General features: G+C 47.3%; 1 protein-coding gene across 3 annotated transcripts in view; it reads left to right on the top strand.

The window, feature by feature from the left end:
* The window catches only part of LOC128843474 (G-protein coupled receptor 35-like), a 132694-nt gene that overhangs the window by 95477 nt on the left and 13212 nt on the right, over nucleotides 1–24005 (top strand). The window contains exon 1 of one of the 3 annotated variants that reach the window (XM_054040340.1): nucleotides 6293–6365. The exons of the other annotated variants lie outside the window; for them this stretch is intronic. The gene's annotated coding sequence lies outside the window, so the exon portion shown is untranslated. Of the gene's footprint in view, nucleotides 1–6292; nucleotides 6366–24005 lie in introns of those variants that run through there. 3 annotated transcript variants of the gene reach the window in all.

Consider the following 24005-nt stretch of genomic DNA (forward strand, 5'->3'; position numbering starts at 1 on the left):
TTGAGAGTTATATTCAGCCATCAACATTTTTTTAAAAAGTGAAATCAGTATAAGAGAGGGAAATGTACTGTGGGATCTCTTACATTAGCTACTGATGGAGACTGTTAACCCTTGGGGAAATTGTGATTTAAATATTAACCCTTTAAAATATTACTAGTCTTTTTCTGTTTCAGAGAGACTGAACATAATCCATGCAAGTTTCACCCCCTCCTGTTCTAATATTCTTTAAGCAGGCCAAGAAAAGACCTATAATGATGCTGAATACACGTATTCATGTAAGATGCATTCTGTGCTGAAGTATGTTATGGTGATTCATTAGCACTGTCATTTACATGGAAATACTACAATTAATTGAGATAACTTTGCCTATCATGTGCCACAGTGTGCTGGCTCCATTTTGTTAACTCAGCTGCTCAGCTGGAAGACCTTTATTTTTTTCTGGCTACATATTATTAATTGATGAAAGCACAACATACAGTAATGTGTGAGGAAGAATTTCAATCCTTATAAAAGGCAGATAAAAGAGAATAATGGTCCCATACACCCAGATCCAAACACCAGACCTTTCCTTTGATCCACAGTAAAATAAGGCAAAAATGGAGGAAAATCTACACAGAAGCAAATTCTGCTCCCTGTCCTGGAAATATACATGGTTAAGGAAATGTGCAAATATAAACCACTCTGGGCGAAAAATCCCAGATTCTCTTCTGTGTCAAAATTCACCCAGGTTGTGAGTTTGGGAACCTATTATGACTTTAACCTGTGCTAGCCCAGGCATATATTAAAGCCGTCATGGGCTGCTGCCCTAAACTACATTAGCTGGCAATGGCCACTAAGGGACTAGTAACAGGGAATTGCTGGAACCCATCTCCTAGTGGCTACACCAGCTCTATGCTCCCTGGGGAGAAAGGGAGAAATGGGAACTTTTTCCCTCCTGTAGTGCAAAGAGAGCTGGATGAGGCCAGTCGTACTTGTCTCTTAAACGTTTTCTGTGCACTGCCTAGTCACACTGGTAGGTGCTATAAAATAATAATAAATGTAAATCCTCAGGATAATATATTTAGACAAAATTATTGGAGGCACAAAAAGCCCTTGGATATCAATAAATCCAGTTAGGTGGTATCTGAAGCCAGAACGTAAATTAGCATATTTGAAAATTGGGCACCCTGATGAAGAAATGCTGCCACAGACAGCCCAGCATCCAGGCCAATCTTTGTGCCATTACAAACTTGAAACAAAAATATAGTTCTTTGATGGGTCATCCTTCCTTTTTGTGGGATAATCAGTGACTGCTCTAGTAAATCAACAAAATTCAGTTTTCAGAAATGCAATTTTTTGCTGTCAACATTGCCTTGCTAGAGGTAATTCTAGCAAAAATAAACTCTCTCTCATCTGTGTCTGTATTTCCTTCTCTGCTCCAACAGCCTGCAGAACTCTGTCACTGAAGAACAAAGACGATTGTCAGGGAATCTGCTAGGAATACTGGAGACAACCTACAGTTGCCTTTTAAGAACACATAAGGGCACGGTGTCTCATACAGGTACTGGACTGTCTGTAAGAACTTCTTCAGTGCCCAAATGAGTCCCCAGATTTACCCTGGTTCTATTTAAAACTATTTCTGAATTGTATTCCTTTTGAGGTCTCATAAATCGGTACCTGCCAGTAAGTCAAGAATCCTTGGATTTTGAGGCATTTCGTAGTCTATTTTCCTGTGGTGATGTTAGTATTTATATTACAGCAATGCCTAGAAACTTCAACCAAGAATCAAGTCTGCACTGTACGTATGACTGCCTATGGAGGAAAAACAATTGTCATGTGTTGCTAATGCATAGACTAGAAGCTATTCAGGCTGGGGATCATGACATTAAAAAGCATATGTGGCGTCTGCCTGTTTATACTCATGCCTCCATGCAACCAGCACAGGAGACAAATCTTCACTATTTGCACTGTGTGTATGTCAGTGTGTGCTACTGTCTACCCCAAAGGACACCATCAGCAGAGGTTTCAAAAGGCCCCCACTCCACCAGAAAGATCTGTAGAATAAGCAATACAGACCCCAGCAGATCAGTGCTATAGCATGGAATATCTCCACCTCCTCCTCTCCTATAAGAGAGCTCTCCCAGGGAATACAGTAAGACAAATATTTCCCTGCTGTAACTCTGACTTCTGTGGCATTATAACAGGAATGAATCTGGCCCATTGTGCTTTATTTTTCTGCAGAAACCACTGGGAATTCCATCTGGAATTATCATATAGATTACACTTAGTGTGTTCAGGCCCTCTCAGAGGTCCAGAGAGGCCTGGGCCACTTCCAGCTTTCAAGGCCCCTAGCCATAATAAAAATAAAAAATGACACATGAAAACAAAATAAGGCACCAAAAAAAGAGTGAGACATCATTTGAATATTTTTTATTTAACAAATGCTTTTCTAGCCTTTCTGTACAAATGCACTAATTATTGAGGAAAAGTCTAGCTTTCATGCAATGTCACAGTTGATATTAAGCATAGTGAGCCCATTCAAACACTCTTGTCCCATAGTTGAACAGTGATAGTTCTTTACCTGCTTCAGCACATTGAAGGTGTGTTCACCTGAAGCCACCGATACAGGCAAACTGACAAAAATATGCAATGCAATTGTGATATTAGGAAACACCCCAGAGAGCCAAGTTCAAGTATTTCTTGAAGCAATTCCATTGGCTTGCAATCCAATTTCAAGTTCGTGGAATATATTGGTTTGAGGAAGATGACCTTGTCACTAAGATCTTTTGAGATTTCTTTGTTGTACTGTTGCTAAAATTGTTCAGCTGCAGAAAGCAGAGCTTCATTACTCAGTCTGTACCAGATTAGTTTGGTAGATCATTGTAAGGTAGCTTCATCCACAAAGATGACATCAGAATGAATTCAAATTTGGACATGTACTTCTGAATAGACTGAAGTTCAGTTTGAGCCTGTGCAGTGAGAGATTCAAGCTCATCTAAAGCCTCTCTCACTGAATTCAAATGCTGCACAACTGGTTGAACACCATCAATCCGTGCAGACCATCTAGTTTTGGACATCCCATGCAGTGAAACACAAAGATATTGCTTCAGAATTTCACATCTTTGTGGACTGCTACTGAAGAGATTGTACATTTGCTGAACAGTTCCAAAGTAAGTAATTGCTTCCTTGCATGATTCAGCACAGTCAACACCTACAAGGTTGAGTGTGGTTTCCACAGCTGGAGAAAATACAGTCTGAATTATGCTCAAGCAGAACTGCTTGTATATACTTTTGTACTTTCCAGCCATATTAGATCCATTGTCGTAGGTTTGACCAATGAAGACTTGAAAATCTAGCTTAAAACCTTCTAGAATTGCTAATACTTGAGCAGCAATTTCTTTTCCAGTTTTTCCTCGTGAAATCAAACAAAATAAACCTTCAGTTGAAAATTGAGCTGTCTACAATCTTAACATATCAAATAACCATAGTAGTCTGTTCCTTGTGAGAACAATCTGGACTGGCATCAACAGTGATTGAAAAATACTTGGCATTTCGAATCTCATCAAGAATTGTTGTTTGTATGAATGACCCACATAGCTCATAAACTCATTTTGCAGGCGTGTGGAGAGATAATGGACTCGCATGCACTTTTCACTTTCTTGCAATTCTCGAACATGTTTAATATGCTCTGATAAAAGTGGGTCATATTTGCTGAGTAGCTCAACCATGTCTAGAAAGTTTCCATTTGCATGATCGCCAATACATTGACTGGAACCAAAGAAAGCCAATCCCTTCTCAGAAGGAAAAAGAATGACATTCAGGATGCATCTAGAAGTTTTTTCCAGTTATTAGTTTCTGTCATGAGTAAATTCTCAACTTTCAGCTGATGCTGCCCTACTGGCTGATTTCCATGCAACATAGTTTTCATTGTGTGACATTGAACTCTCATTCGGTTTTTCAACTTCCTCCAACCTCTGTTGATGCTCCATCCTGATTGATGAGAGATTGATGAATTTGCAGCACTTTTGTTCAAAATGAAGCTGGGTGCACAGTACAGAGACTGTTTTTCCGTACTCCAGCATAACCAGTCTCTTATGCAGGTCTCACCATTTGGAAGAGTTTTTGTTAACAGACAAGTAGGGAAAGCATGATTATCAGCATCTCGTGGAATGTTACTTGGAATTTCAAAACAACTAATTTGAAGAAAAGACTGCATTTGGGTAAAATTGCTCGTCAATAGTTCCAATGTCCGTCACAGTGAAACCTGTAGTACTCATGAATTGCTCTTGCTGAATAATATCTACATCTTCCTGTTGCTCTTGAGTTTCTTGATCATACACAGGATCTTCTACTGCATCTGTTACTGTTGGCACATCTCCTTCTTGACTACTGTCCTCATATTCAGGTATTGGCATTAAAATATCTGTTGCAGTTGCGGAGTTTTCATTATCTGTAGCATTGTTTGTTGGGTAAGGTGTGTTTTTTCCAGTGGTTTGAGAAATGAAGGTATTGGCTTTGAGCTCTGAGCTGCTGCTTCACTCAGTTGTTTTCACAGTCTCTTTCTTGCACCACTTTCAAATCTCTTCTTCATATTGTTCTATCTGGTCAAAATGTAGCCTATCCACACTTGAAATATTCTGTTGTACATAAGTAGCTTATCTACACTTGAAATCTTCTACTGTAAACATGTACACAAATGCTGAAAAGACTTACAACGAAGGAATACTAATTAAGAACACAAAATGAAACAGTCAGACAAGTTATTATCCTTATCACTGAATCAAAACTCAAGCACGTAAGGTATAATGTAACAGGCTGAGCAGAAGACAAAGGGATGACATACATATAGTAAACACAGACATATACAGAGGGATAATGTCCAAACTTTTCAAACATGTGTCCTCACAAAACTTACTGTACAAGATTGTCCTCACAAATTTTCACCTTGCATCTGGGCCTATAGACTACGAAAGCCAATGATGATGGCTATGCTAGGTCTCAACCAACCAATCTACCAGTCACCTCTTTTACCTACCATATGAAGATAATAATGAGGAATTCACACACATAAATAATTCCTTAGTCAACTAGATGTAAAACTATAAAGACACTAAAATGTAACAATTCTCTACCTTTCAACATGCACTTGATCCAGCACCAGCCACTAGTAGTGATTTGTTTATATAATCAGCTGATCTGAGAGGACACATTCATCACGGTCTAATCTTGTGCCATCAGAACTGATATATTTTTATTAATATTTATGAACTTTTTTAACTCTTTAATATGACAAAATCTATATCTGTTAATAAAAAATTATGTCTTTTACCAAATCACATCTCTTATTTGCTTAAATTTGCAGCTCTAAGCTGAGAGAGTGTGTCACATTTTGGTCCAATAGGGATGTGCATAAAAACAAGTTGCGAAACTTATCAAATACCAAAAAATTAACAAGTGTCTAAATTTGAGGCCCCCTTTGAGCTTGAGGCCCAGGCCAAATTGCCCTCTTGCCCTCCTTCCCCTCCACCCCCGGATTGGCTGAGTGTGTTATCCACGCTCTTGAGGAACAGTCTATGTTGTTCCTGGAGTAGCAAGTATGCATTATGTTATCACCAGTAAAAGTTATAGTTAGTTGCACCATGAGATGGATGATCAAATGACATTTTTCAGGCTATAGCTGATCACCACCTTGGGCATCTTGCATGACTCCTTCCTTTGTCTCCTTCTCCCTCTGGCAATTTTGTGCCCTGCCTTTACACCTCCCTCCTCCTGCTCAAAAGGCATCTTCCTTCTCTTCCTTCAAACGTGTCTCTAAATTTCCTTCTTTCATCTTGTCTTCCATCCCATGGCCATATTCTTACCTCACTTATCCTGGTGCGATGTCATTGAAGTAAATAGAATTATACTGGTATAAAACTGGGATAAGTATGATCTAAATCAACCACCCCCCACCCCATTGTTTACTTTAACGCTCTCCATTTCCTCTTTGCCCTGTGAGAAAGAGCCCTAACTACTGTATATGTAACCTTGGCAATGCAGCATTGAACATCCCACGGCTAGTCTTCCTACAAAATCAGTTATGCCTTTTCCCTTTTAGTCTCTTGCCTGACTGTTTCCCATCTGATAGTTTATGATTGTATGGGCCTTATCTTCATATTATGTCTGGAAAACACCATGTAAATTGGACAATTTCTGGTCTTCCCTGCCAAAGGTTTAGGCTGCTCAGTTGGATATACCAGTACATATTACTTTTTGCAGTGTTTTCCTGCACACAAAGAGCAAAATGTGTTTTGAACCTAGACCGTTTTTATTTCAGATTAAGGAAAACGGATGAAGAAAGAAAATATAATATCTTTGCGTGAGAGACAGAGCGACACAGTGACTTGGTATGACATTCTGTATCTGAACCAAATGACAAAATCAGCTGCCTTTGCCATGTAAAGATGCAATATACAGAAAGCACAAAGACATCTCTTTTCAGATACATACACCACAATTTCAATACCCAGACAAAACCTCTAAAATGGTCACTCTCTCACACCTTTGCTGTGAAAAACTCCAGGGCCATATTGTCCCTCAAAGTTTGTACAAAACTACTGGTGTCCTACATGTAGAAGCAGGGAGTGTATCTATTTTGTATCTGTTCAGTGCATTGCACATTATATACACTACTGGAAATAAATAAACACATAATTATAATCAATCATTGAAACATGCTAGCATGTTTGTCTGCTGATTTTCTCACAGCTACCCATCATACCTCTGTAGGGTGGTGTTCTGTGAATTCTTTTATGTGAATTCAGCAGAAAAACTATTTTAAATTTTCCAACCCATCTTCATCACCAGCTCATGAGAATATTGTACTGGTTGCAACATGACACCAATAGAGTGTGAAAAGCATCAGAGAATGCTCAAGGTGTTTGAGGTTTTGTGGTGAGGGTTTTAGTTTTTAGAATTCAGTATATTTTGGTCCTGTGGCACCTTTAAGACTAACAGATGTATTGGAGCATAAGCTTTTGTGCGTGAATGCCTGATGCATGTCTGACGAAGTGGGCATTCACCCACAAAAGCTTATGCTCCAATATATCTGTTAGTCTTAAAGGTGCCACAGGATCCTCTGTTGCTTTTTACAGATCCAGACTAACATGGCTACCCCTCTGATACTTGGTATATTTTGGGTTTGCTTGGGCTAATGTTATTTCAGTTTCATTATATCCTCATTTGTTTGCCTAATAGGTCTGCTAGGTATAAAAAAGGCTCCTGTACTTTATCTGGTAAGTGGAAGAGCTTGGTGTGGGATGGGCTATGAAGTTTTTAGAGAGCTACCTCAATAAAATTATTTGAAGAAAAGAGTGAAGGTTTTGATGTAAAATCATTTTTAGAACAATTACTCCATCTGGGGATAATGATGTGGACAACCTTCTGAAGTGCTTTGAGATCTACTGATGAAAAATGCTATATAAGGTTTTCCTGCAGATTTCGGTATGTTTGACATTTTGCATGCTAAGAGCTGAGGGTTCAATCCAAAGCCCATTGAAGTCAGAGACTTAATTGAATGTGCCCAAGTGACATCAGCTGGGTTGCACAGAATTTGGCTCTGAGTCTTTCACTGGATAAAACCAATTAATTTTTTCTCCATGCTGTTAATTGCATGTTAAGCAAGAAAGAAGAGGTGGCTTTGCTGGTAATAGAGCTTTTCCACATTTACATGACAAAAAAATCATTATGAACATTCACTTTACTTTTACATCCTTAGGAATTTGAAAGCTCTTTAGAGGAAAGACTATCCACTAGCAATAATGGAGTTCTCTCTTGTATCTATCTTCCTTGTCTTTCCAGGTGTAATTCCATATTGGGAAGAATGCTTTGGTTTAGAAGCTTCATTAACCTGTAACTTTGCTATAGTTTTCCCATCTTTTACTCAAACCTTTTCAAATGTGATTGAAACTGGTTTTTAGCTATTATAAGGTTCTAAAAGATGAGAGAGCTCTGCCAGCCAAGCTGTAAAGACTTAGTGAGAACAAAACACAGGCTGTATCATAGCTCCTGAGCTTAACAGGCAGTCTCTAAAGGTATGTCCTTTTATTAAACCCATCTGCTGCTGTTTCAAATTGTGATGGGTTGGATCACAGAAACCCCCTTGGGGCTGCCAACTGATGTGCTACTTCTGTCCCTGCTTTCCCCTCTCCAATTTGGGACTCCAGAGCCCTGCCTGGTTGTGCCAGACATACTTGTCAGCTACAAACCCAAACCCAGGTCTGAACCACATCCCACAAACTGCAGGCTTAACTGAAAGCAGCTTAAGAAGTGTTCCTGCCTTTAACACTCAGATGCCCAACTCCCAATGGGGTCCAAACTCCAAATAAGTCTGTTTTACCCTGTATAAAGCTTATGCAGGGTAAATTCATAAATTATTTGCCCTCTATAGCACTGATAGACAGATATGCACAGCTGTTTGCCCCCCTCCCACTCCAGGTATTAATACATACTCTGGGTTAATTAATAAGTAAAATGTGATTTTATTAAATACAAAAAGGAGGTTTAAAGTGGTTCTAAGTAATAACAGACAGAACAAAGTAAATTACCAAACAAAATAAAATAAAACATGCAAGTCTATGCCTAATACAGTAAGAAAGCTGAATACAGATAAAACCTCATCCTCAGAGGTGTTCCAGTAAGCTTCCTTTCCAGACTAGAAGGAGACTAGTCTGTAAGACAGCAATCACTCACACCCCCTGTGGTTACTGTCCTTTGTTCCAGTTTCCTTCGGGTATCCTTTGGGGATGGAGAGGCTCTCTCTTGAGCCAGCTGAAGACAAAATGGAGGGGTGTCCCAGGGATTTAAATAGACTCTCTCTTATGGGTGGACACTCCTCCCTCCCACATGTAGAATCCAGCTACAAAATGGAGTTTTGGAGTCACATGGGCAAGTCACATGTCCATGCATGACAGTTCCTTACCAGCCAAGCCACATTCTATCTTGAATGTCTCCAGAAAGACTACTTAGGTAGATTGGAGTCTTCCGAGATCCATTGTTCAGTAAGTGTTTCTTGATTGGGCACTTAATTTGCACATTCCTTTCTTAAGAAGCTGACCAAATGCTTTACTAAGGCTACTTAAAATCAAGCAAGTACACAGCCAATATTCCTAACTTCGAGTACAAAAATGACACATGCATACAAATAGGATGAATATATTCAATAGATCATAACCTTTACAGAGATATGTTACATGGCCTATGTAGCATAAAACATCCATTCATAAGCATATTCCCATAAAGCATTATGGGGTGAAATGTCACACAAATCTCTAACTCTGTCCAGTCAAGTATGCACAGTCAAGAGTGAAACAAAAAATGATGGGGATGGAAACCAACAGGAAAATTGCATGTTGTGGTACAGTCTGACATGCTGTGCTAGGATACTGTAAGGGACTGGGGCGTAGGCAATCTGCAGGGCTTCTACTGAGCAGTTTCTCTCCTGGAAGTAGGGTGACCAGACAGCAAGTGTGAAAAATCAGGATGGGGTGGGGGTAATAGGTGCCTACATAAGACATAGCCCCAAATATCGGGACTATCCCTATAAAATCGGGACATCTGATCACTCTACCTGGAAGTGAGACACCAAGCTCTGGATTCCAACTCAATTGCACCTCATGGTGATGCAATTAAACCACTAGCACAGATCTATTTAAGCATTTTTACTAGTGTGGGTGGTGGAGGAAATGTGCATTTGCACTAGATGTGTGTGATTACACTACAAAATAGAAATACTCAACTCAAACCATGTTTATGTCGTACCAATAGTCTGCAACTCCTGGTCATTGGAGATCCAGCTCCATTTCTTTTGTTGCTTCCCTTACTACATCTCTCATTCACTCCCATGCTATGGCACCTTTCTTCTCTGTATGCTCTGATTCTTAGTCACTAGGAATAAATATGCTGAGTCCCTGATTTAACTGAGATCTCACCACTTTTTCAGCAGCCTGCCATGCATAAGCACAAACCTAGGCAATCATGATGCACCAAGAAAAGGGAAGCTAAACTCTTGGAGGATACCAAACGTTATGAAAAGTGGCTGGGCTTCCATGTGCCCTTGTTGGCATGAGAGAGACTCATCATTAGCTACATCAGGGATTATGGCCAGTGATTCTGAACAGAGCTGTAACATATGGCTATCCAACACCCTTGTAAGTCATAAATACACCTCAAAATATTTTGAAAAGTGTAAATGGTGAATTGTATGTAGCTGTCATCTCAAGGCATGTCAGCAGTCTCACTGCTGTAGTACTAGATCCTATGGGCTAAATTCTGCCAACCTTACTCAAGCTTTGTAGTATTTTATTCTATAAGTATTCCCATTATAGTCAATGCAAAGTAAGGTATTTCTCAGTTTGAGTAGCAGGTCCTATGACTTGAAAGCTATTAGTAGAGATAGGGAGAATACAGAGGGCAAAGTCTTTTGGTCCTGTTGAGCTGTACTGGAGAATGTAAACTTGAGGGTGGTACAGCACAAGTTTTTTTAAAAATACTATAAAAAGTAGGCACAATTCCCTTCTAAACAGCTGTAGCACCCACGTACTGAATATAGTATAGAGAAGACTTCAAGAATAAAAATGCATCCAAGCTGAAACACTAGATCTGCCCCCTGTAACTTTAAGTTCAGATGGAGGTTCAGAACTGAATGTCAAGTCTCAGGCCCCTCCCTGCTCATGAAACAACGCAGGATATTTAGAAGGATGCCATCAGTGCAAGAGTTGAAGACCATCACTTCCAACCAACCATTGAAAGGCATCTTTCTCCTACAGAGCACAAGCACAAAGATGAAACTTATGGCCTGAGTGCTATGCATGTTCTGAGTTAATTTTCTATTGGGAATCAACTCATGATCACAACAATAAGAATTAACTAAAGCATGAAAACTGTTTTTCTGATTAGACTAATGGTCAGCTGAACTGGTTTGTGGAATTACCGATTGCCGCAAAGATTAATGAAGGAGATAGGTCACAGAGAGAGAGAGAGAGACGTGAAAATAGTTCAATGGCTGGGAATTAAAATGCTTCTGGGTGATGAAAGCCTAACAAAAAACCTCCATTAGTGTCATATATATTTTATTTCTCCAAAGCTGTCTCCTCACAGCAATGGTACATTAGTGTTAAATATGGATTCATCTCAGCAACAGACTGTAAGAAAAAACTTAAGCAGTGGGAGCTTGGCATCTCTTGGAAAATCACCCTCTTACCAGAATGCCTTGCTTGCGAAGTGATTGCCACTATAATTTCCACAGTGGTAGGAGCCTGCAGGTAATTCCCAAGATCCTCAAGTACAGATACTAAATCTTGAGATTCAATTAGCTACCTCGGTTGCCAAGACACTTCGGAGCAGAGGATATCATTGACTTTGTTAGAGTGTATACTCATGATGACCCTTGGCTGCCAAACACATCAGATCAGTTCCCACGGGCATTTTGCAAAGATCTCAGTAGGAGCACAGAGAACTTAAAGAACTGCTGATGGAAATATGGTAAGGTATGTCCTCCTTTCTTTAACCAAGTGCTCGGGATAGCTGGTTTGGTGTGAAGCAGAAAAGCAGTAAATTCTCTGTAAAGGCTGTTGTACTGAAATACATTTTTGTACTGTGAAGGTTTTTGTACCATATTGGAGGCTCAAACCCATGGTCCATCAGGCCAGTATCCTGTTCTCTGACAGATCCTAGCATCAACTGCTTCAGGGGAAAGTGCAGGGAACGGTGCAGTAGGCACTTATGGAATAGCCTGTCCCCAGGGTAAGTTTGTTCCTATGTCTCCTCAGTGAGAGGTTGGCTTATGCTCTCAGGCAAATGTGCACAAAGGCCTGTTTCCTTGAATACAGTAGAAACAAATAGCAAGAGGCAGCTTCCTTGCACAGCCTCCCCTCCAGCCAGTGCTGTGCCCAAGAAGCTCTGTCATGTTCATAACTCCTTTTCCTGGTTTTCTTGCCTCCAACACACATAGGCTGCAACTGATATCCTAGCCACTGCATTTGCAATCAGGAAAACCCTGATTAATCTACCAGGGCTAGTTGTGCCCTCGGATAGGTCTACACTGCAAAGAAAAAACTCACAGAACTGAGTCTCAGAGCCTGGGTCAATTGACTGAAGCTCATGGGGCTTGCGCTGCTGGGCTAAAAACAGCCAGGTAGGCCTTTCTGCTGAAGTTGGATCTGGACCACAAGATCCTCTCCCCTGCCTGGGTTTTAGAGCCCAGGCTCTAGCTCAAACAAGAATGTCTACACTGATGTCTTCAGCCCTGCAGCCTGAGTCCCGTAAGCCCAAGTCAATTGACCTGGGCTCTGAGACTCAGTGCCATGGGTTTTCCTGTGCAGTGTAGACGTACCTCTGTCCTACATAGAAGGGCTTGATTTCTCCTTCTGTTGAGTCTGAAAAAGAGGACTTGGCATTCCTGTTGGCTTTAACCAAGTTTTTGGACTATCTTTGGATCCAAGATCCACTTGCCGGCAGGCATTAGCACCTTTCAGCATAACATATCACTTCCAAAGCTCTTGATTCTTTTTAAATCCTTGCTATCATAGATTTCAGTGTTCTCACTGACCATATAAACGTCTAATCCTTTTTAAAATCATACTGAACTCTTGACCTCCATGCTGTCTTGTGGCAATGAGTTTCCCAGCTTAGTTGTGCTTTTGAGTTAAATAGCGCTTCCTGCCATATGAATATCAATCCTTGGGGCTTGCTTTGACTTTTGATAATGATTTATCTCAATGGAAATACTGCTGGAAATGTTAAAAAAAAAAAGACAGGCCATGTTTTTTGCACAAATGATCCTGTCTCCTTTGCAACAGCCTCATTCCCTGATAGTGAGAAGAATTTGGCCATTTTTACCCTGAGCCAAGGATCCTGAAGCACCAAGTTCCTGGCTGTGGAACAGTCCCCTGGTGTGTCTTCCCTGGAGCCTCAGGTCCTGAAAGCACTGAGGTCACCATGGGAACCCTGCTGCGGATTCGCAGATGAGTTGTCAAACCCAGATCTTTTGGGTGAAACATTTCAGGTTTGATGAATCTCCATTTTCAACCACCTCTGCCCACAAAAATTCTGATCGCAAAGATAACACTCACTGTGCAAACCAATGCACTGTTGACATGAGTCTGACGTCTGACAATCTGAAACAATAGCATTAAGAGACACCTGAACTCCCCATTTATATGAGAGGGGCTCATACAGGGGTAGGGTTTTACATTTCAGGATGTACAGATTAAGAGCTCAGTTTTTCAAATATACGTGCCACATTTGCAAAGGACCTCAACACCCAACAGGCATCTAAATAAAGAGGCTAAACTGCTCAGCACCCAGCTTCTCCCACTGTTTTGAATGGGAGCTGTTGAGTACTCAGCACATTTAAGAATCAGGCAGTCGTCTAAATATTAGATCCAGGGGTCTATCTTTAGGCTCTTATTTTTTAAAACCCAGGGTTTTGGTGGCAGGGACCATCTTTTTGTTCTGTGTTTGTACAGTGCCTCACATAATGGGTTCATGACTCGGAGTCCGAGGCACTACTGCCAGACAAATAATAATTAATATCTGGAGTAGACTACAGGCCTGTGTATTTAAAGAAGCATTTAAGTTTAAGGAAATATATATTGTGGCAAATAGCTGGCATTACTATGATGGGTCTCGCGCTTTCTCTTCTTGAGGGGAGGGGTTCAGGGCGCCATTTCTTGCCCCTGAACTGGAATATTAACTGCCCCACTAGTGTCCTAGAGGAGGGGAGTGGAGAGGGAGGGACCCGGGCCCACCCTCTACTCTGGGTCCCAGCCCAGGGGCCCTAGGGATAGTGGTAAACCACTTGAACTAGTGGTTCCTTCCCCTGGCCTACTTCCCTCTCCTGCCCTTCAGCTTGTGGGGGGGCTTCCTGCCCTCCCTCTGCACAAGCCAGGTGTCCCTTTACCTAGGGTCTTGGTCTTCTTAGCCCACCACAGCACTTCTCCAAACTTTCCTCTGCTTCCCTCCAAACTGCTCTCTGCTCAAACTCCTTCCCCTGTCTCATTGAAGCAGGAGGTTTTATCAGGTGACTGACTTCAGGTGCTCTAATTGGCTTCAGGTGCTCTAATTAATCTATAGAGAATTTTCTTCCCTCTACAGGGAATAAGGCTCCCTTCTAACCATCTCCTGCTGCCCACAACATCGCCAGCGCCCCTAGCTGCCCAGCACCCAAAGCCGCCCCTCCTCCTTTCCGGCCCACCAACGCTCCCGCTTGGGCCCAAGGGGTATCTCCCCCAGTGCGCCTAGACGAGCGGGAGGACCCCGCCTCTGCCGCCTGCGATCTGGCGGGGCATGTGGAGGAGGGTGAGGTAGGGATATCACCGGGCATAGAAGAGGGCATGCCCGAGGGAGAATCCTCCCTCCTGTATGCTGCCCCACCATTGCCTCCCCGAGCCCCTAAGCCTTCGCTCTTGCTCCCTGACCCGACTCCTGTTAGCCAGCCCCCGGATGATGCCATGGAGGGCTGGTCCTTAGTACAGGGGAAGCAGGGCAAGCGGAAGGCTCGAGGTCCGCTCCTTCCATCTGATGCGGTAGCCCCCCGAAAGACCAGGAAGGGGGGCACCGATGCTGAGCCTTCCGCTTTGCCCCCAGGTGGGTTTTGTCCACCATTGCCGGCTGGGGAAGACGTGGCAGCATCGGAGGATAGCACTGCCCCTCCTCCGAAGTCCCTTCCTGTGGAAGCCCCTGATGGAGCCCCTCTCACCCCCTTACAATCTGAAGCCCCTGCAAGCACCAAGGCGAGCGTCGCTTCGGGTGCAGGCGGGGAGAGCCCTGGGGTGGTGGAAGGTGATCTCCCTTCCATTTATGAGGAGATCGAGGCCCTGGGTCTGACCCCGGTTACCCAGGGGGAGGACGACCCTCTGCCAGCGGGCCTCGATCTGAGCGACCTCGCCTCAACCCCGCTTTCCCCATGTTCTGTCCTCTTACCCACTGCTTCCGCTCCCGCCTCCGAGGAGCCCCTGGACTCTTCCACCAACCCAGCCGCAGATGGCACCCTGCTAGCGGCCGCCGAGCCTCTTGAGGCGATGGCCAGTGCCATGCAGCCAGGACCCGAGTCGCCAGGGGACTCCCTCGTGGCTGAGGGGCAGCCGACCTCCTTCCTGGGTGGGGGCCCCGTCGTTGATTCTCCACCTATGGATGCTGTGGCCTTACCATCTGCCTTGGAGCACGAGCCTGGCATCACAGAGGGCCCACCTCCCTCCCCATAAATCCCTGAGCCCATTTGTGGGGTGCCACCCCCCCACCCAGTGGCCTGGCTGCTGTGGCCCCCGATCCCACTATCGCCCCTTCCCCTGTCCCTATTCCTGACTCCGATCCTGCCCCTGACACCGACCCCGTCTCTATCCCATCCACTTCCTGTGATGCTATTGCCGCCCCTGGGGCTGTCTCCTTCCATATCCCAGAGGACGACCCCCAAGGAGCGGCCTTTGTTTTTCCCTGTCCTGACCCACCAGGGGCTATTTTCCCTCCGCCGCCCCCCATTGAGCCAGGGTCTGAGGCGGGCCACGTGGCGCCAGCCCATCGGACGCCACGTCGAGGGTCTGCCCCCTGCTTGCCCGGCTCAGTGGGCCATGGGGCTGTGACAGGGGCCCCGCTGGGGATAGCCATAGATCGGTAACCCTACCCCCCCCATACGCTGAGAGAGGAGCTACGGGACTTCCTTGAGGACGTCCGTGGCTCCCGCAACAAGGTACAGCTTGCACTCCAGCGATGGGGGGATTTCCATCAGATCCTCCGGGCCGCGAGGGCCCTCATGGGGGAGGGTAAGAGGACTGGGAGGCAGGCCGCCGCAGCCTACCAACAGGTCCGCCTCTTCCGTGACTCCTTAATCACCTACGGGGTAGGTCACGGATTGTTGCGCGGCCCGATGGAGGCCGTGGGCGTCTCTGCTAGCGAGGATCCCCCCCAGCCCTCCTCATGGCACCGATCATCTTCGCAACATTGAACACCCGGGGCTGTAGGATGGGTCTCTGCAGGAGCCAGGTGCTCTCCTTCCTTCGGGAGGGCGGGTACTCTGTGATTTTCCTGCAGGAGACCCATACGGATCCAGCCGCTGAAGCTAGTTGGCGGCTGGAGTGGGGGGACAGGGTATACTTTAGCCACCTCACAGTTCGTACGGCTGGGGTGGCGACCCTGTTCTCCCCCGACCTACGGCCCGAGGTGCTGGGGGTCGCCGAGGCTGTGCCGGGCCGCCTGCTGCACCTCCGGGTCCGTATGAAGGCGCTTGTGGTAAATCTCGTCAAAGTTTATGCCCTGACATCGGGCCCGGAGAGGTTGCATTTTTATCAGCAGGCGTCTGCCTTCCTCGGCACCTTAGATCCTCGCGAGTGCCTGGTCCTGGGCGGGGACTTTAACGCCACCCTCGAGGAATGGGACCGCTCGGGGACCGAGCAGCACCCGGCCGCCGCGGACGTCCTCCGGGAGATCGTTGAACATCACTCCCTGGTGGACATCTGGCACGACCACCACCCGGATGACATTTCGACGTTCACTTTTGTCCGGGTGGAGGTCCATCGGTCATGCCACTCCCGGTTGGACCGCATCTATTTGTCACGCTTCCATCTTTCCTGGGCCCACTCCTCCAGCATCCGGCCGGCCCCTTTTTCAGATCATCATTTGGCCTCCGTGACAGCCTCTCTCTGCACGGAGAGGCCGGGGCCGGCCTATTGGCACTTTAATAATAGCTTGTTGGAGGATGTGGGCTTCGTGGCATCCTTCCGGGAGTTCTGGCTGGCCTGGCGAGGGCAGCGGCGTGCCTTTCCCTCGGCACAGCGGTGGTGGGACCTGGGGAAGGTGCGCGCCCAGCTCTTCTGCCGTGACTACACCCAGGGCGCCAGCCGACGGAGGGATGCGGCGATAGGGCAGTTGGAACGGGAGGTCTTAGAACTAGAGAGGCATCTGGCCGCCAACCCCGGTGATCCATCCCTCTGCAGAGCATGCCGGGAGAAGCGGGAGGAGCTTCAGACCCTCGAGGACCATCGGGCCCGAGGTGCCTTTGTTCGATTCCGCATCCGCCTCCTTCGGGAGATGGATCGCGGCTCCCGCTTCTTCTACGCCCTGGAGAAAAAGAGGGGGGTCAAGAAGCATGCCTTCTAGCAGGTACCCCCCTCACAGATCTGGCGGAGATGTGCGGGAGGGCCAGGGCCTTCTATGCACACCTTTTCTCCCCGGATCCGACTGATCCTAACGCTTGCAGAATGCTCTGGGATGAACTCCCGACGGTCAGCGTGGGCGACCGAGACCAGCTAGAGCTGCCTCTCACTCTGGCCGAGTTCTCGGAAGCCCTCAGCCGCATGCCCACCAATAAATCTCCGGGCATGGACAGGCTGACCGTGGAGTTCTACTGCGTGTTTTGGGACGTCCTTGGCCTGGACCTTGTCACCATCTGGGCTGAGTCCTTGCAGGGCGGGGTCCTCCCTCTTTCGTGCAGGCGAGCTGTGCTCGCCTTATTGCCGAAGAAGGGGGACCTCCCCGATTTACGGAATTGGCGTCCCATCTCGCTCCTCCGCACGGACTATAAAGTCGTAGCGAAGGCCATCTCGCTGCGGCTAGGGTCTGTGCTGGCGGACGTGATCCACCCAGACCAGACCTACACCGTCCCGGGCCGCACCATCTTCGACAACTTGTATCTGGTCCGGGACCTCTTGGAACTCGGGTGTAGGGATGGTCTGTTGTTCGCCCTCCTGTCCCTGGATCAGGAGAAGGCGTTCGACAGGGTGGACCACGGGTATCTCCTGGGCATGCTGCGAGCGTTTGGCTTCGGGCCCCAGTTTGTGGGTTTTCTCCAGGTGCTGTACGCCTCCGCAGAGTGTTTGGTCAGGCTCAACTGGACCCTGACCGAACCGGTCAGCTTCGGGCGAGGAGTAAGTCAAGGGTGCCCCCTCTCAGGCCAGCTGTATGCTCTGGCGATCGAGCCCTTCCTCTGTCTCCTCCATAGGAGGTTGACGGGGTTGGTGCTGTGGGAGCCGGAGCTGCGGCTGGTCCTGTCGGCGTATGCCGACGACGTGCTCCTCGTGGTCCAAGACCCAGACGACTTGGTGTGGGTGGAGGCTTGCCAGACCATCTATTCGGCAGCCTCCTCTGCCCGGGTCAACTGGGTCAAGAGCTCTGGCCTGGTGGTAGGGGACGGGTGGCAGGCGAGCTCCCTCCCACCTGCGCTTCAGGCCGTCCAGTGGAGCGCGGGTCCGCTGCTCTATCTCAGCGTTTACCTTTCTGCCACGCATCCGTCTCCGCCGGAGAACTGGCTAGGTTTAGAGGGCAGGGTGTCGGAGCGGCTCCGGAAATGGACAGGACTGCTCTGGTGTGTCTCCCTTCAAGGGAGAGCACTGGTGCTCAATCAACTGGTCCTGTCCATGCTCTGGTACCGGCTCAACACCCTGGTCCCGGCCCGGGTTTCCTGGCCAACCTCCGGACGTTGATTCTGGAGTTCTTTTGGCCAGGACTGCACTGGGTCTCTGCAGGGGTTCTCCATTTACCCCTGGAGGAGGGAGGGCAGGGCCTGAAGTGTTTGCACACTCAGATCCACGTCTTCCACCTCCAGGCCCTGCAGAGGCTTCTTTATGGTGCAGGTAGTCCGGCGTGGAGCGTATTGGCGCACGCCTTCCTGCGCCGCTTCCGAGGGCTCCGATATGACCGGCAGCTCTTTTGTCTCCATCCAAGAGGTCTTCCGCGAGACCTCTCCAGGCTGCCGGTCTTCTATCAAGACCTCTTCCGGACCTGGAAACTGTTCTCAGTGACCAGGTCCGTGGCGGCCACCGTGGGGGCAGATCTCCTCGCGGAGCCCTTGCTACACAACCCCCTGCTCTGTGTGCAGGTGGCGGAGTCCCCCATGGTGCGCCAGAGGTTGGTCCTGGCAGAAGTCACCAAAGTCAGAGACCTCCTGGACTACGACCGGGGAGACTGGCTGGATCCCCTGACGCTCGCTCAACGCCTGGGGCTCTCCAGACCTCGTACTCCCTGGCGCGTGCTTCAGGAGATGAGGGCCACTTTGCCGCCCGCTGCTCGGGACTATCTCAACCGGGTCCTACGAGAGGGCACACCCCGCCCACCCTTCACTCCGAGCCCTCCAGACCTTTTCATTGGGCCCCTGCCCCATAGACCCAATCGGCCCCCACCCCGGCCCTTCGCCATGAGCCGGCTGCACGATCTGCAGCCGGTTCTGTGCCGGACCACGCCAAGGAAACATCTATACACGCTCATGCTCCATGTTCTTCATGTCCTCACCCTCGCGTCCCGCCCCAATTCGAAGTGGCGGGACCTCCTGCCACCTCTGGAGGGTGAGAAGCCCCGGTGGGCCAGCCTTTATTCTACTCTGATCCCGAAGCCCACCGGGGACATCAGTTGGCGGCTCCTTCACGGAGCCGTGAGCAGGGCGTGCACTTGGCGCGGTTTACCCCATCCCAGACACCTGCCCCTTCAGTGGCGTGAGGGAAACCCTGGCGCATGTTTACCTAGAGTGCACCAGGCTGCAGCCCCTATTCCGGCTCCTCAGGGATATTTTGTTACGATTTTGGTTGCACTTTTCCCCTCATCTTTTTATTTATGCACTCCCTATCCATCGCCCCACAAAGTCACAGGACCTCCTGGTCAACCTCCTCCTGGCCCTAGCAAAACTGGCCATTTATAAAACCAGAGTGAGGAGGTTGGCCGATGGAGTCTCCTGTGACTGTGGGGCCTATTTCCGGTCCTCCGTTCATTCACGTATCTGGGCAGACTTCCTCTGGGCGGCGTCTACTGACTCCCTTGACACCTTCGAGGAGCAGTGGGTGCTATCCGGGGTTCTCTGCTCGGTGTCCCCATCTGGTTCCCTTCTTTTGATCCTTTGACCTCACTCCTGTCCCTGTTCTTTTAGTTGTCCCCCGTAATTTTTTGGTCTCCAGGCCCTGTGGACCCCCCCTTAGGCTGGGGGGGATCCTTTAGAAGTGGGCGGGCTTTGCCCGCCCACATCCTGGATCCCAATAGGACCAGACTCCTGTCCCCACTGGTCTGGGTCTGTCACACCACCCACAGCCAGCAGCATGTACCAGCATGACAGGTGCGTCATTCTTCCTTCTTCCACTCTAACTGTTTCCATAGAAAAGTTGCATGAACACATATGAGGGGGTAGTGGCAAAACCACAATGTAGTTCTGAAATATCCAGATAGTACCCCACGCTGTCTGCCACCCCAAGTCTGATCTTTCAGGGCAGGGCCGGCTCCAGGCACCAGGCAACCAAGCACGTGCTTGGGGCGGCACCTGGTAAGGGGCAGCCAATCTTGGAGTGGCGGGGGGCAACGCAGCGCAGCACTTGGTGTGGGGGGGTTCCGGCAATGCGGCACTCGGGGGGGGTGTTCGGCGGTGCGGCACTTAGAGGGGGGACGGGGGTGTTTGGCAGTGCGGTGGGGGGGGTTGGGGTGTTCGGCAACGTGGCGCTCGGCGAGGGGTGTTCGGCGGCGCTCTGCGCGGGGGGGGTTCAGCAGCGCGGCACGGGGGGTGGTCAGCAGTGCGGCGGGGGGCGGGGGCTGTTCGGCGGCGCGGCACTCGGCAGGGGGTGTTTGGCGGCACTCTGCGCAGGGGGGTGTTCAGCAGCGCGGCGGGGGGGTGTTCGGCGGGGGGGCGGCGGTTGTTCAGCGGCGCTCGGCGGGGGGGTTTCAGCGGTGTGGCACTCGGTGCGGGGGGGAGTGTTACGGCGGGGCAGCGCTTTTTTTTGCTGCTTGGGGTGGCAAAAAAGTTAGAGCCGGCCCTGTTTCAGAGTTACCAGACAGACCTCTTAGCCACGTCACTGCAATAAGGAGAAGGGAAAAAGTGACACCAGCCCCAGTAAAAATGCATTAAAATAGCCTCTAGGTTTGAGGCTTTGTGGTTGCTGACGGGAAAGAAAGAGAACTGGTGCTTGATAATGATCTTAGTACTTACTTGATACGTACTTCTTTCTGCCCACAAACTGTAAACAAATTCTTTCAAAGGTCATTTCCACCAGTTTTTCAATGCATAGTAAGTCATGTAGGCTCAAGCGCTTTAATATACCGTTTACCTGAGCTAATGTGCTTTCTTAAATTTACATGAAATAATTTAAAGGCAATACAGAAACTACCCAAAAAGTTTTTTATTGCATTTTAGGCTTTGCACAAGCACAGTCTTGCCTGTTGGGTACTGGCCCATGCACACTGCACCAGTTCAGGGCAAACAGGAGAGGTATCAGAACCATTACCTTCTGAAGCCATTCCCTTTGCAGCTCTGGTGGACCTATGAGGGAAGTGAGTCAGGCTGGCTGCAAATGTTCTGGCAAAACCACTTTTAGCCAGAAAATTGAGTTTTCAATCAAACATTGTTTTGTGCAAGCTGTCTGCTTTTTGTGGAAATTTTTGACTTTTTGTCAAAAAAAAAAAAAAAAACCCAAAATGAAAAATGTTTCTGCCAAACATCACATTTTTTGTTTTTGTTTTTTTGATAAAAAGTTGAAATTTTCCACAGAAAATTTGGAAGACATTTCCTCCCCATTTTTGTTGATTTATTTTGCACAGTCCTGCTCCTGTATTTTTCAACCATTTGAAGTGGGTTCAGGTGTTGCCAGATGCCTTGCAGCAGCTTCTTCCCATTAGAACCAGTGAGGATCCAGTTCCAGACCTCTGCTCACTACAATTATGGCAGGACACCAGGAAGGATGTGGCCTTTCAGCTGACCAGGCTCCAAGCCACTCTGAGCATTTGCATGCTTTGTTGGGGGACTCAAAACAGATAACTGCACCATTGAGCATGGATTTGGGTGTGAAGCTGGGGGAACTACGTGTAGGATTTAGCTGGCCAGCTTTGAAAATAGGACTCCTTGGCATATTTCAGTGACCCTGAAGCAGTGACTTAACCCTTCCCTAACACATCTCTTTCCACAGCTGTCTTTGCTGTATTTATATGGCCCAACTGCTCTTTCTGTAATTTTCATTTAATTCTTTGGTGGAGAGAATTTAATGTGAGAAATGTATTGGATCAAAATCAATGATTCTCTGGCTTACCCTGTGCCCTTTGCTCTGTTACAGCACCCCAAAGATGCCAGAAATTGGCAAGGACTTGTGATTTCCCCAGCATGGGTGACTACCCAACATGTGTACAGCCATCTTACGGTTCTGATACTACCCACCTGCAGCTCTCCTCTTTTAGGATGTGTTGGGGGTGCAGAACAAAATGGAGGGGGCGGAACTGGAGCACACCGTGTCTGGCAGTCTCCACCTGACAAAGGGTTGTAGCAGGTGGGAATAGATCAGAGCAGGCTGGGGGCATCTCTATTATCAAAAGTGGTGCCCTAGGCTGCTCTAATCTATAGGGGCAGCAAGACTAGTGTAGAACTGGCCCTGGATCAAGGACCCACAATCAGCTCCCTTGCTCCACGCCCACACCCAGCAGAAATTGGCATAGCAGAGAATGTGCCCTCAGACATCTATCGTGAGAAATATTATCTTGTTTTAATCTCAAATTTTCAGTTCCCTGAGAGCACGTTATCAGCTGGAGAGATTTTAGCACTCGTTTCCTTTCTGTTGCCACGTGCATAGGCATAAGATCAGTTCTGAAGATCTAATTTTAAACTTAATCAGTTCTTCATGAAGTCTGATATTTGTACTTCAAATATATATCACTGCCTAATTTGCTCACGTTCTTTACATGAGCTGATAGAATACAAGATATTATTATTCGCCAAATAGCACATTAGACAAGGAATGTGAACTGATGAGTGTTATCTGACTGGCTATAGAGTTAGGTGAAAATGCAAAGCAAGTGAATTGTAAAATTTATTTAATAAATAATACATTATTAATCAACTACATGACTGACAAACAGTATCCAGCTGCTCTTGTCCAACTCCCATTGAAGTCAGTGCCATTCTTTTCATTGATTTCAAGGGATGCTAGATCTGAAGCGCTAGAACTTTTGGCAGGGACCCTGAGCATTGCAACATCTTACTTGTAGGTGCCTAGAAAATCACAGGAACACACTGCGACTCTCAAAGCCTGAAATAGGTGCCTAGCTTCCATATATAATGACTGAATTATAGAATCATAGAATATCAGGATTGGAAGGGACCTCAGGAGGTCATCTAGTCCCACCCCCTGCTCAAAGCAGGACCAATCCCCAACTAAATCATCCCAGCCAGCGCTTTGTCAAGCCTGATCTTAAAAACCTCTAAGGAAGGAGATTCTACCACCTCCCTAGGTAACCCATTCCAGTGCTTCACCACCCTCCTACTGAAAAAGTTTTTTCCTAATATCCAACCTAAACCTCCCCCACTGCAACTTGAGACCATTACTCCTTGTTCTGTCATCTGCCACCACTGAGAACAGTCTAGATCCATCCTCTTTGGAACCCCTCTTCAGGTAGTTGAAAGCAGCTATCAAATCCCCCCTCATTCTTCTCTTCTGCAGACTAAATAATCCCAGTTCCATCAGCCTCTCCTCATAAGTCATGTGCTCCAGCCCTCCACTGGACTCTTTCCAATTTTTCCACATCCTTCTTGTAGTGTGGGGCCCAAAATTGGACATAGTTCTCCAGATGAGGCCTCACCAATGCCGAATAGAGAGGAATGATCACGTCCCTTGATCTGCTGGCAATGCTCCTATTTATACAGCCCAAAATGCCGTTAGCCTTCTTGGCAACAAGGGCACACCATTGACTCATATCCAGCTTCTCATCCACTGTAACCCCTAGGTTCTTTTCTGCAGAACTGCTGCCTAACCACTCAGTCCCTGATCTGTAGCAGTGCATGGGATTCTTCTGTCCTAAGTGCAGGACTCTGCACTTGTCCTTGTTGAACCTCATCAGATTTCTTTTAGCCCAATCCTCTAATTTGTCCAGGTCCCTCTGTATCCTATCCCTATCCTCCAGCGTATCTACCACTCCTCCCAGTTTAGTGTCATCTGCAAACTTGCTGAGGGTGCAATCCACACCATCCTCCAGATCATTAATGAATATATTGAACAAAACCGGCCCCAGGACCGACCCTTGGGGCACTCCGCTTGATACCGGCT

This window comes from Malaclemys terrapin, chromosome 9, assembly GCF_027887155.1.
Source record: "Malaclemys terrapin pileata isolate rMalTer1 chromosome 9, rMalTer1.hap1, whole genome shotgun sequence".
Taxonomy (NCBI): Eukaryota; Metazoa; Chordata; order Testudines; family Emydidae; genus Malaclemys; species Malaclemys terrapin.